The sequence below is a fragment of the Monodelphis domestica genome, chromosome 6 (assembly GCF_027887165.1).
Source record: "Monodelphis domestica isolate mMonDom1 chromosome 6, mMonDom1.pri, whole genome shotgun sequence".
Taxonomy (NCBI): domain Eukaryota; kingdom Metazoa; phylum Chordata; class Mammalia; order Didelphimorphia; family Didelphidae; genus Monodelphis; species Monodelphis domestica.
The window spans coordinates 62,336,117-62,348,197 of record NC_077232.1 but is presented as its reverse complement, the minus strand read 5'-3'; the positions used below and the strand labels follow the sequence as shown (position 1 = coordinate 62,348,197).

The 12,081-nt window shown below is 34.8% G+C and overlaps 1 protein-coding gene across 6 annotated transcripts in view; it reads right to left on the bottom strand.

Annotated features, from left to right (window-relative positions):
• The window catches only part of SBF2 (SET binding factor 2), a 522,987-nt gene that overhangs the window by 246,045 nt on the left and 264,861 nt on the right, over positions 1-12,081 (bottom strand). Inside the window, exon 1 of one of the 6 annotated variants that reach the window (XM_056802100.1) lies at positions 783-1,040. The exons of the other annotated variants lie outside the window; for them this stretch is intronic. The gene's annotated coding sequence lies outside the window, so the exon portion shown is untranslated. Of the gene's footprint in view, positions 1-782; positions 1,041-12,081 lie in introns of those variants that run through there. 6 annotated transcript variants of the gene reach the window in all.

The window sequence follows — 12,081 nt, the reverse complement described above, 5'->3', positions numbered from 1 at the left end:
TAATAATCTGTAATAGAAGACTTTCAGAGAACCTAATAACTAAGTAAGTGGCAGTATAAAAAAGTCAAGCTTTAAAGCTTTCTTAGATTTTTTTCCTTAGGTAAATATGTTCTCTATAAATACATATTCATTGCTAATTTGTTATCAGATGGCATAGTCCACATTTTTGTCCTGAATGCTTTCAAGGCTAAAGCAAAAGGATCATGCTTATAAGAGTCTATTAAATTCTTGTGCTATTTCTTTAAGTTTTCAAGATTATTGCACTCTACAATCTAGTCTCTTATTCAAAGAATATCAAAGACTGCAGTTGCTTAAAATTATACCCATTTCTGTTGAGTTTCAGAATTTTATATCTGATTATCTCTATCAGATTAAGACAGTATACCTAAACTAACCTACTAGAAATTTTCTACTGTTTGGAAGATTTCTATAAATAAATATATAAATCTATTTAAATATATATTACATATATATTTATTATTAAATATAAATAAATAAATAAAATTAAAACTGAAAAATTAAAAAAAATTTAAAAAAAAGCTGGTCAAAGATGGTACCAAATAGTTTTCAAAAGAATAAATGCAAACGATAAGCAACCTTGTGAAAAATTCTCCCAATCTCTAATAACTTGAGAAAGGCATATTAAAATAATTGAGGTATTGTCTCTCCACATGAAACTGGAAAATGAGAGAAAAAAGAGTTTTAAAATGAATATTAGAAGATTGGTAGCAATATAGTTATACATTATAATACATTACTAGTAGAGGTGTGAACTGATTTACCTATTATGTAAAACAATTAATGGGAGGAAAAAAAATCTACTGCTCAGCAGTTTGAATTGTTGGGGAGCTCTCCTTCATAATGAATCCAAATCTGCCTTACTTTAACTTCCACTCTCTGAAGACACTCAGAATAATGTTAGACTCCTTTATAGCCATGCCATATATGTCCTGATGAAAGAAATTGGAGATGTTAAACCTGAAGAAAATTTATAGGAGAAAGAATTTCTAGTTTCAAATTCTTAAAAAGCTGCCTTGCAGTATTCTAAATTAGCATATAGCTAAATGACATCATAGAAGAGTTTGCAATGCTGCTATATGGTTGGTTTATGATGTAGAAATGATGTTTTTGCCAAACAAAGTTGGTTAGGGTAAAGTTATACAAGGAATGCTTATAGTGGAGGAGCCTCCCCATAGGCGAGCCAAAGATGATGCATATGGTGAATAAAGCTGTGTCAGTGAAATAATGGGCATTGGGCACTACTTTAAGAAGTTGATAAAAATGATCCTAAGGTGGTTTTGTGGGGTTTTGTCTTGTTTCCCTTTCATCTCTTTGGTTAAAAAGAAATCAGCATCCTTAAGTTTTGAAATTTAAGTGAAATTTAATATGGAGCTCACACCCATCCTTCCATAATAGATTTCTCAAAAAAGCAGAGATAAGGAACCTCAGATTCTCCTCTTCATTGTTTGCAATGCTTTTTCTCTGAATACCAAAACATAAGTATCAGATATAAAGCCTTCTGACTCTAAGATGGGAGGGCTCTCAATTATGGCTCGATTTTGTTTGTTTGTTTCCTGTTATTGGTCACTACTTTCCAAGATTCAAGGTCTTCTCAACTTCAAACAATTGCCATCCGGATCCATTCCCTATGGGACCAGACCTATGTTTTCCCTCCTTACCATCAGTTGTGTTAGAGATGTACAGGAAATACAGCTATGAAAAGCAAGGCTGATATAGTGTAGGTCAAATTCATGCCGAAGGAAATACATCATTATTTTCAGTTTTCTAAAAGTTTCTTTTAGGGCAAGACAAAAATAGAAAATTTCATATATGAAAATATAGACCATTTCCCCTGATAAGCAGACACATTGCCCTATTTAAAGAAGAGAATTAACTAGAGCTCTAAAGAGTTTGATAGTAAAGGTGTATATAATTTGCTGTTCTGTGTCATTGGGTGTTAGCGATAATCAAAGCATGTAAAATCTAAAATAAAACAAGAACTCAAAATGTTTTATTTGTTATAATAGGTAATTAGAATACAAATAGAAACTAAAATAGAACCATCCAAAAAGATTCAATTCTTGAACTGTTAAAAATTATCTTTTAATTCAAAGATTCGTAGTAGTAAGTTATGAATCACATGAATTATGCTTGACATTATAATGGCTTTTGTTCTATACTCTTACCATGCTTCTATGGTCAAAATGTTACAAATTTTTTGATAAGGGGAGGTAGGTGGTAGAGTAAATAGAGTGCCATGCTTGGAGAATGGAGGGCCTGGGTTTAAATTTGGTCTTTGTAAGGATATTAGAAAACAAGTATTGTTTTATTAGTTTAGGGATAAGAAGTAAAGTGGCTGCTTGAGAAAAGAACTGGAGTTTGAAGCAGAGCTGAGAGTGTGTTAATTTCAGATCTGACAGTTATAATCATTTTTCTATGTTAATTACTTTCTCTGGCAGTTGGCAGAGATACACTCTGGGACTCTCTCTCAGGGCAGGAGGAGGTAACATCTTTGCCTCTCTGTCTGAGGGAAACATCTGAAGGAGCTCAGTGTTTTCCTTTCCTAATTTGGGAAATACTATTGAATATATTGTGGTTTTTATAAATTGTTTAACTCTGAGAAGACCAAAGAAAAACCTTTGGACTCAGAATCCTAACTGGATTCTTGTTGAGACTTAACCAGTTAGCCTCTGCTATTGTACAATTTGAAGGTGAAGTTGAGATTTATAAGGATAATAGTAGTAGTTTTTATTTAGATAGTATAAATTTGGGTTAGTCAGATCAGTGAGGATTAGTGTAGCCTGTGAAACACAGGAGAAGTGGTTCCTTGTGGAACCTGGGAGTTTATTTGGAAGGATTTAGAATCCCTTAGAATTAGAAATCTTTTTTTTTTTTTAATCCCTATACATTTCAATAAATATTTTATGTTTATAATAAGAGTCTCTTTAGCATCCTTGTGCCTGGCCCTGAAGGGAAGTTCACATTTGAGCTTCACTTTATCACTGAAGATACTTTTGATTACCTCTGTCAAAAGTATCTGAACAGTTTGAACCCGATTGGTGAATTAAAGTGTCTGAACGGTTTTGAACCTGTATTGGAACAGTTTTTCCATCGAAATATTTTATTTTTACAACTCGTCAAATTTATTTTTACATCTTAGATACTTTCTACCTGTGTGACCCTGGTCAAGTCACTTTACTCTGTTTCCTTGGGTCTTGCCATTCTGTGTTAGAGTTGTTATAAAGACAGAAAGTAAGAATTTAAAAAAACCGTATCTCGATAAACATATTTAGTTACCATTATTGTCACCAAAGTATATTTAATATAGAGGGTCCTGCCCTTATGGGAGCATTTAATTGTAAAGGCAGGACACTGACCCGCTCTGGGACTTAATTTCCTCATCTTTAAGATGAAGGGTTGGGCTAGATGATCTTCAAAATCTCTTTCAACTTCAAATTCTGTGATGCCAGTCCACTCTCCCTTTTCCTCATATTTTACAAATGGAGAAACTGAGGCCCAAGAAGGTTAAGCTATTTGCTCAAGGTCACATAGTTAAGTAAGTAGTGGTGCTGGAACTTGAACCCGAGCCTCCTGACTGCTGGTCCTGGGATTTCCTCACACTGTTTTCAATCTAGCCTTACTTTGTTCAAAAATATAGATACCACATTAGGTCTTGTGGTTTTTTTTTTTAAACCCTTACCTTCCGTCTTGGAGTCAATATTGTGTATTGGCTCCAAGGCAGAAGAGAGTGGTAAGGGCTAGGCAATGGGGGTCAAGTGACTTGCCCAGGGTCACACTGCTAGGAAGTGTTTGAGGTCAGCTTTGAACCCAGGACCTCCTGTCCCTCAACCTGGTTCTCCATTCACTGAGCCACTCAGCTGCTTCCAAATCATAGGATTTTAAAAAGGAATTTGTGACCTTTGAGTTCAAATACAATTTTAATGCTTGCCTACTTTTCCAGTCATTTCATATTGTCCATCTTTGCACATTCTTTGTTCTAATGAAATCAGACTGCTGGCTATTATTCTGGCATATCTTTTGTTCTCACCTCCACCTCTTGGCGTGCTTCATTTCTGTTAAGGCTTTTTTCAACACTTGCCTCTTCAAGTGACTCTGTGTAGCTCTCTCTATGCTTAGTATTACTAAATGAGAAATATTCTAGCTGCCCATTAGAATATAAGCTCCTTTAGGTAGTTAGGTAGCACAATGGACAGAGTGTTGGGCCAGGAGTCAGGAAGAGCTGAATTCAAATTCAGCTTTAGATACTACCTTGCTTAACTCTGGCTGCCTCCGTTTCTTCTGTTGTAAAATGGGGAACAATAATAGCACTGATCTCTCAGGGTTGCTGTGAAGATCACATGAGATCTTTGAAAAGAACTTGGCATAGTACCTGGCACATAGTGTTATATAAATATTACCTATTAGAAAAGCAATATTGTTCTGTATCATTAGTTTGTTGTGTTTAGGCTTAATCCCTTCATTTACCCTCTCTGTTACTTCCCCTCCCGAAAGAAGTACATATCTCTAGCGAACAACGATGGGTGTTATTTTCTCCTCTTTTGACCAGTTATGGTGTGAGTGACGTTCAAGTGTCAGCTCCTCACCCCATCCCAACCCCTAACCCCTTCTATGGCTGTTAGCATTTGGCAGTGAAGTACGGATCAGCACTGTCTTAACAGATCTGGAATATCACATAGTAGGCAATAAAAAGGGGCATAGTAGGCATGAGCAGGATGCAGCATGTACTCCCCAAGGGCCCTCTGAAAATGAAAAAGAATGAGCATAAAGAACTGCGTGATGGTGTGATAGGAACAGAAAGTGGGCCAGCCATGTGGCCAGAATGAGGCCTCAGGGCAGGCAGCCAGAGGCTTTGGTTGGTGCCTTTGCAATGTTGGAGGAAAGGCCTCCAGCACCTTGGGACAGGGGCAAGAGCTGGGCAGGAGAAGCCGGTGGGAAGGGGTGGCCATAGGCATGGCTGGAGGGGACTCTCAAACTGATGAGACCACAGATTCTTTTGAGTCACCAACTCTTTCCAAATAGGTCATACCTTGGTTTTTTAAGAGCTTAATTAATTTTATAGGCTGTGGTCCAAGCTCTTTTCAAACTAAACATTTCTCTTGACCCTAGTTAATCTGATAGGCTAGTAAACTTTTATTTCCAGAAATTACCATCAATGAAGTGGATAATGGCCTGAAGATAAAGGTGCTTACCTAAGAACTAGGTCAATAAACATTTAGTAGGCATCTACTAGGTGCTGTTAGGGACTGGGAATACAAAATCTGAAAAAGGAAGACAGTTCCTCCTCTCCAGTAGCTCATAAGCTAAAGGGAAAGGCAATATACAAAGGGACAAGGGATATATATATATATATATCCCGTGTAAGAGGGCATGCTGGTGAAGACCAGGGAAATAGGGCCAGGTAGGAAAGGAAGAGATAGTTGGTCTAGTTCTCCTCTTTAAACAGAGGCTCTGGGAGAAGCTATCAACCCTCCCAACAGAGAGAAGGTTCCAAAGGTAGAGGGTACTGAGACATGTGAGTTGCAGGTTGAGGTTGAGTTTCTAATAATGTTCCCCTATTAGTAGTACACTATGATCTGAATAATCCTGATTTTTTATTTTGCCAACACCACCATTCTTTTTGTGGCATTTTTCTTCTCTATTAGTATCCTCACCATTCTCTTAGTATCCCAAGTTCCAAATACTCCATAAAATTTCCATTACTCCTGTCTTTTGTGCTCTATCAGTTAATAAATCCAATTAATTCTTATTTCATAATACTTTAAGTTGAATATATTTAGGGACTTTAGAAATAGCAATTGGTTTCAGTCCTTTATTGGTATAAAGTATGCTTTATTTTTACCAGGACAGCTAAAGGTTTAAAATGAAAATACAACAATCAATAATTGGCTGTTTGCTACTGGCTGAGCTAGTGAAATCACTTACAATCCCTTGATAAATGTTTTCCCCCTTTTTTGAGCTCCATTCCATCTTCTTTAGTCTTAACATCCAATAACTGTCGCCATCAAAACAGTGACTATCTGTTGGCTTAACCTGCAGTCCCAAAGTATCTCTAAACACGGTGAAGAAACATTGCAGGGATTTCCTGATACTACCTATGCTTGTACTGAAAGCTTCTAAACAGAAAAGAAGGGGTATTCTTAATAGAACTACTGACTTTCAAACTCTCTCTGGCATTTTGACCCTTTTAATCATTTCCTCTCTCATAATAACTTCACCCAATTTCAATGTTAAAAGATACATCTATTCCAGTGAATTTGACTGCTCATTTGTGGTAATGAAATGAAGAAAACTTATACAAATATATGGGGCCAATTCCACTGGTAGGTGACTTGATCTTACCTTAATGGAGCCATGGGATTTTTATTTGTCAAATGAAAGAGTCTGCTCAGGTGAACTCTAAAGTACCTAATCATTCCAAATATGGGACTTTATGTCCAGAGGCCTCAGAGTTAGAAGAGTGCTCATCAACTACAAAGGTAGCATCATATAATGCATAGAGTTCTGGACTTGGTGTCAGGAATTCCTGGACTTAAATCCCACATTGTGCACTTATAAATTGTGTGATCTCAGACAAATCCCATAACATCTCTGTGCCTCATTTTCTAAATCTGTAAAATGAGGGAGTAAGACTAAATAGCCTTTAAGGTCCTCCTAGCTATAACTCCTAGGATCCTAGTCCAGCCAGTAGTCAAACAAGAATCCCCTCTTCAACATCTTAACAGGGGTTCACCTAGCTCTTACTTGTAGAACAGCATAAATTCTTAAAGTCTTGCAAGGCAGCAAGGCAACAAATTGATAGAGCTCTTAATTTTTAAGAAGTTCTGTCTTACATCAAGATTATACCTGTGGCTTCAATGACTTCATACTCTTTCAAGTTCTGTTTTCTGGAACCAAACAGAAAAAAAGTCTAATTCCTCTTTCATTTGACATCTGGCCTCTCAAATTCTAGAAGATATCTATCATGCCAATTAATCAAGAGCAATTATTAAGCACTTACTATGTTTAGGGCACTCTGTTGGGCACAGAGTTTGTTGGGAATATAAAGAAATAGATTAAGCAATAGGTTACTTCCCACTTAGTATTGTTTTCTCCTAGCCAAACAACTCCTAGTTCTGCAAATAATCCTAGTATAGTATTCTTTGTAGTCTTCTCACCTTCCTTTGGACATCTTGGGTTTTATTCATGCCCTTTGTCAGATGTGACACTCAGAACGGAACAGAATGCAGACTAGGTAAAGTCAAAGAGATTATCCATCTTTCTGGACATCATAATTCTATTAATGTAACTTAAGTCTGTAGTATTTTTACTTATCACTTCCCACTGTTGAATCCTAAAAGCAAAATAATTCCCAAACAAGACAGCCCCTGCCATCAAGGAGCTTTCATCCTAATGAACAATAGCAAGCTGGGGGGAAGGGGAAACATGGTACAGAAAGAGATGGGAAGTGACATGGAGAGCTGGTTCTGGTCAGGCTAAAGGAAATTTCACCTATCAAGACCACAGTCCAGGATTTCAATGGGTGGGGAATGAAGAACATTAGCAGTATGGCAGCAATCCAAACCCTTATCAAAAATTTCCATTTCATTCAATTATTATCTTTGAAGTATTATTTTTGCTTTTCAAAACTTTTTCAGCTTCATTAAATTGATTATCTATTTTAGATTTCATAATTGCTCTAAACTTTGGCTAAGAATGCATTCTCCTATCTATAGCTATGAAAATTTTAGATAATGGCTTTTTGTAATTTTTTATAGTATGATCTTTAATATTAGTCATATATCTATTTAAAACAAGCTGTGGAACATGGTGTAAAGTATTGACTCAAGACCAATTTTTGCCACATTGCTTTCCAATTTTTCCAGTAGTTATGAAAAAAATCAAATAGTTTCTTCCTAAGTAATATATGTTTTTGTTTGGGCTACTGAATTCTATTGTTCTTGATTCTCCCTTGTTTAATTTGTTCCACTGTAATACACCTCTATTTTTGAATCAATACTAGATGGTTTTGATGACTGCTGCTTTACAATATAGCTTGAGATCTATAAGTGCTACTCTCAACTTGCCTCTACTTATTTTCATCATTTCCTTTGATATTCTATATATTTTTAAAAATGATTTTTGTTAATATTTTTCAAGTTCTATAAGGTATCTCTTTTATAATTTGATTTATATAACATTAAAATGTAAACTAGCTTTGTTAGTCTTGCTATTTTTGTTACACAGGGATGGCTCAGGCATGAACACTGAATATTTCTCTAGGTATTCAGGTTATTCTTTGTTAAAGGAGTACTTTTTAATTGAATCTATACAAGTATTTTCCATTCTTTGGTAGACTGATCCCTAAGTTAAGTATTTTATAGTTTATGGAATGAGATATTCCTTTATATTATTGCTTCTTAAGATTTTGTTGTTATATTTACTTCTTTTATTAATATCTTCACTGTTGGGGGATTTAGAGAAGACAAGTAGCTTTCAGAGATAATGAGCCTAATGCAGACAACCTGGTAAGGAACATCTTGCAAAGAAATACCAGTCCACTAGTTGCAAACATAATCTCTACATGTCTCAACTTCCAAAGAGAGGAAAGTAACACACTTTCTTGGAAAGTCTCCTCTGCTGGTCTGGCACACATAAAGACTTGCCTCAAGGGTCATGACAAATCTTTGTAAGGAAGAATATTAAAGTAGTAGAAGATGGATCAATTATCCTCACTCTACTGGATTTCTCATCAGTGAAGACAAGATTCACAGGAGCATTAGGAATTCTTATTTTGAGTCCATGGACTCCTACGGGGATCATGGATAGATTTCAAGGGGTCCTTGAACCTTTTAATGTTTGGACTTGGAGCTTTTATAAATGCATTTCAACATAATTGATTTCATTTGTAATCCTACATATTTTATGCAATTTAAAAATGTTTTTCTGAAGATGGAATCCATAAGCTACCCAAGAATCACAAAGGGGCCCAAGATACAAAAAAAGATGAAGAACACCAGCATTAAGGAATATCTCAAGGTTATAATAGCAAGGAATGTGTAGGACTCTGAATCAGTAGTTATAAGACTTAGAAAGGGTTTCAACAAAGAAACAGACAAACCCATAATGCAAAAAGTCACCAGTCTTTTATCATGGTCCAATTTGAACTAATTTTTTGTTTTCATATTTTCATTTGATCTTTTATTTTAAAACACAGAACTGCAATAACAGTCAATAATAGAAAATCTATTTGGAAATATTCAGTGTGGCTTTGGAAAAAAAGAAAGCGCAGGAGAGAAGCATTTGGTTATATTCACACTATTAATGAACTCCCCCTCCCTAGCTCTGCAATCTCCACTTCCTTCCTCCAGCCCACTGCATCATAGTTGACTGACCAACCTTCATCTCTTGTCCTCAAGAGTTTCTTGATTTCTTTAATCTTGTTTCCTGCTGCCTATGTACATATAATGTTCTTTTCAAATAAAGATAAGCTGCTTTTTATTATGTGTGTGTGTGTGTGTATACTCCTACATCTCTCTCTTTATCTATCCAACTTCCCTACTTATGTGTAAATTCTTCAACTGAGTTTTTTCTTCTTGAGATCTTTGGTAATTTCCATCTTTTTCCCTTTAAATTCCTTTATTGCTCATTTTCCAACTCTCTCCCTCTTAAAGGTAGTTTTTCTGGGGGATGGGCCTAGAAACTCTCAGCCTTCTTTCATTCTGGGGCATTCACATTTTAATGTCCTTGGTCTCTGCCCCAAGTGATTTTTTGGTGGAACCAAACTAGTTACAGATAAATACTTTTTCCAAATGGCCTATTAAGAGCCCCACATATGCTTGCATCTTATCCTAATTCTCACTGTTCCTTTGTCCTCAGACCAGGAAAAGCCAGAAGCCTTCATTATCCATAAAAAATCCTGTTCAACTTGGACTTTACACAGGATCTCTGTCATCCACATATCAGTGGGGAACACTTTCAGTAAGAATATATATCTCTGAATATTATCAAGTCATATAACAAAAATCTTATCACAAGACAAAAGGGGAGAACAGAAGGTTGCACCTAGCATAACTAGGGTGATCAACCATTTATAATCAGACAAGAGAGAGAGAAAATGACAAAAAGTAAATAAGACAAATGTATTTATCTAAAGTTTAAAAGTCTTTACATGAACAAAATCAATGCAGATAGGAAAAGAAAAAATATCAAGTGGAAAAACAATCCTTATATCAAACATTGCTGACAAAATTTTGACATCCAAAATCTATAAAAAATGGATATAAATATTTAAGACTATGGGCCATTCTATAATTTATAAGTATTCAAAGGAAAAGAAAATTTTTCAAAAGGAAAAATACAAAATATCATCTGCATGAAAATACCTCAAATAAGTAATAAGAGAATAGCAAATCAAAACAAGTGAAATAACTTATCACATCTATCACTTCAACAAAGATGGTAACATGTACTAACACTCTGTTGTTGGAGCTATGAATTAGTGTGAGATGACATTGTAGATTATAGCAATCAAGCTAAAATTAGGAAAATATGAATTCAAATTCAGCTTCAGATACTTGCTAACTATGGGACTCTGGCAAGGGACTTAGCTTCTGTTTGTCTCAGTTTCTTAATTTGTAAATGGGGATAATAATATCTTCCTCCCAGGTTTGTCTTGAAAATCAAATGAGATAATAATTGTAAAGTACTCAGCACAATGCCTGGCAGAAAATAGGCATTATATAAATGTTATTTATTATTATTGAAAACATTCCATAATCATGTATAAAAATATAAAATACTATTTAATCAGTGACAGAAAGAAAAGTTCTATGTACATCAAAAAATTCATAGTAGCATTTTTTTGTGATAGTCAAAAACTATGTAGGTGTCTCTCAATCAAGAAATGGCAAAATAAACTGGTCCACAGGTAGACGAGAATATTAGTGTAATATAGGGAAGAATATGAGGAATTCAGAGAAATGTGGGGAAACTTATCTAGGGTTATATGGGATGAACAGATCAAATTAAGGAAAATAATATACAAAATGAACATAATAATGTAAATAAAAGCAATAGAAAATAACAATAACAATCTGAACAAATGAAATGTCCAATGTGAATTCCAGATGTCTGATGCTGAAAACCGTTCTTCCTTTCTACTTGGGTGGTACTGCCCTAAAAATAACAGAATGTTACTTTCATTGTCAGTCCTAGCTGTTTTATTTGATGGGTTCTACTTAATTGTTTTTGTTTGCTTATTTGTAAGACACTGTACTGGACATATGTGTGTTTAGTGGGAAATTATTATTTAAAAATTCCTCAATAAGTTTTAAATTTTATATTGCAAAACACAAGAAGAAAAACAAATTTATAGATAAAAACAATTAATTTTAATAGTTTTAAGTAAAACAATTTAAGATCTCATAATTCAAAATAAATATTTTTCAAAACTTACTATTAATAAAAGTTATTTTAGGCAACATAGGTTCATTTTCTTTCTTGTCTACATGCTTAAGTAAATCATGACAGTTTTCTGCTATTTCCTTGATTCAATACTAGTCAGGAAAATAAAACAATTCAATTTTTGGAAGTATTTCATTTTCTTTATGTTAAGATAAAGATTATGACAAGTTTTTTGTTTAAAAACCAGATTCTTAGGGGCAGCTAGGTGGCTCTGTGAACTGAGAGCCAGGTCTAGAGATGGGAGGTCCTGGGTTCAAATTTGACCTCAGACATTTCGTCGTTATATAACCCTGGACAAGTTACTTAAACCTCATTGCCTAGCCCCTACTGCTCTTCTGCCTTATGACAAATACACTACATTGATTCTAAGGTGAAAGGTAAAGTTTTTAAAAAAACCAAGCCAAACCAGATTCTTATGCAATTTAAAGCAAACACTTTTTTCAACTTATAAATGCACATTAATCAATACATGAGCTTGGAAAGAAAGCTGTAAATGTTTCTATTTCAGTGCCACTGCTCATTATGAATATCTTTAAATGTCTTTGAAAATGTAAATAGAATACAGTATTAGATTTTTAGAAATGGATATTCTTTATCAAATCAAGAACTGTGGCTCTA